Here is a 2,206-nt window from a genome sequence, read left to right as displayed (position 1 = left end):
TGAATACCATAAAATGTTATTGGAAGAAATCAAAGAAGACCTGGAGAAAGAAAATGATGTCCTGCGTTCTTAAATTTAAAAGACTTAATCTTGTCAAGATGCCACTACAAATTGATCTACAGCTCTAACACAATCCCTATCAAAACCCAGCTGCACTTTTGGCAGAAATTAAAACTAAAATTCCAAAGAAGACGATGCAAGAGTAACCTCTGGACCGACCAAAGCCACAAGCCACTGCCTCAGGCGTCCAGCGCCTGCATCCACCACTGTCACCACCATGCCCGAGAGAAAGGCTGAAGGAGATGCTAAAGGTGATGAAGCCAAGGTGAAGGATGAACCACAGAGAAGATCCACAGGGTTGTCTGCTAAACCAGTTCCTCCAAAGCCAGAGCCCAAGCCTAGACAGGCCCCTGCAAAGAAGAGAGAAAAAGTTCCGGAAGGGAAATGGGGGAAAGTTGGTGCAGCAAGGACGGAAATAACCCTGCAGAAAATGGAGATGCCGAAACAGACCAGGCATGAAAAGCTGAAGGTGCTGGAGAGGCCAAGTGAAGTGTGTGCATTTTTGATAACTGTGTACTTCTGGTGACTGTACTGTTTGAAATACTATATTTTTATCAAGTCTTACAAAAATGCAGAATTTTGTCCTACCTTTTTTAAGCTATGTTGCTATCACCCAGCACACTTCACTGTTGTTTTGGGAGAAGGAGTATACATCACTAGTACAATACCTCCAAAGCTGGACTGACGTGGGGATAGCACCTTCCCTGCCAGTTGTGAGAGACTTCCTCTTGGCTCCCAGGAAGAGGGTTCCCTGATGATGACACATGGGCCACCTTGGCACAAATACCCTGTGGTATGGGACAACTCCCAGTTCATTTCATGTCCTTCTTCCCTCTGCCATCAGCATAGACTTAACCCCCTCAAGCCCCCCAAGACCTATTGGTACCCAATTCCCTAAATTAATGTTACCAGTGTGTCAGGCAATCTGGACTTGCCAGTGATGCTGAGATGGTGTCCCACAAGAGCAGTGATTCCCTTCTCTATTTGTGGATCTTCAGATTGATAATTCTGCCATTTTTATTTCATTTCCTGAAAGTCAGGGTCGGCTTGTGAAAACAAGATGCTAAATGTGAAGAGTCGACCCTCACGCTAAACTCTCCATCCTCAGAGCTTCAGTGATGACTTCATTGGATTTCATAGTGGCCTTCTGGTCTTTGGTACTCCATCCAAGAACGGAGCACGAATGTTGTTGTATACTGTTAGCGACTGTGTGCCCATATCCTGCCTGAAATGCAATGATTCATGAAAAGTATCTTTAATAAAGCTGGATACAATTTGGCTTGGGAAAAAAAACACTAAAATTCACATGATATTTTAGGGTACCCAGCCAAGACAATTTTTAATTTTATTTATTGACACATAGTGTTTGGACATATTTGAGGAACAATGTGATTTTTCTTTTGGAGATGGGTCCTCTCTGTGTTGTCCAGGCTGGTCTCAAACTCATAGGCTCAAGCCATCCTCCCCCTTCAGCCTCCTGAGTTGCTGAGAGGAGAGACCAGCCCCAGTATGCTCCACCTAAGGTGGTGTTTTAGTTCGTGGATGTACTGGGTAGTGACCAAATCAGAGCATTCAGCATATTCATCACTCATCTCAAATTTTTATCATTCATATGGAGTGTACGTTAAAAACCCTGTTCTCACTTTTTGACGGCTGTCGGTTGATGGTAGAATAGTGTTTCCCAGAGCCCAGGGAGACGTGGGGGAGGAAGGTGGCCAGAGGCTGGTTGCAGTTTGGTAGGAAGGATGATTATGATGTCCTATGGTACAGCAGGGTGAATATAATTAATGATACCAAGATGATACTGGAAGAGAAAATGAAGGTAGAGAGCCCCACTTCTGATTTCAAACACTGCAAAGCTGCAGTAATCAAGACGGTTGGTACCCTCACAGGGACAGATGAGCCCTCCCAAGGTGGGCCAATTGATTTTCAACAGGATGACACAACTTTTCAGCAGGGAAAGAATAGGCACTTCCACAAGTACTGCTAGGGCAACTGGATAGCCACATGAAAAAGAATAAATTTGGAACCTTCTTCACAACAATATAAAAAGTAACTCAAAGTAGATCAAAGACCTAAATGCAGGAGCTAAAACTGTAAAACTCTAAGGAAAAAATAGGTGAAAAGCATGATCTTGGATTAAACA

At 43.7% G+C, this 2,206-nt stretch overlaps 1 pseudogene; it reads left to right on the top strand.

Annotated features, from left to right (window-relative positions):
* Nucleotides 1–277: 277 nt before the first annotated feature.
* LOC102007272 lies at nucleotides 278–549 on the top strand (annotated as a pseudogene).
* The last annotated feature ends 1,657 nt before the right edge of the window (nucleotides 550–2,206 follow it).

The sequence above is a fragment of the Chinchilla lanigera genome, unplaced genomic scaffold, assembly GCF_000276665.1.
Source record: "Chinchilla lanigera isolate Chin_1 unplaced genomic scaffold, ChiLan1.0 scaffold00127, whole genome shotgun sequence".
Lineage (NCBI taxonomy): Eukaryota > Metazoa > Chordata > Mammalia > Rodentia > Chinchillidae > Chinchilla > Chinchilla lanigera.
The sequence above is the reverse complement of the archived record's forward strand: the minus strand, read 5'-3'. Positions and strand labels throughout refer to the sequence as shown.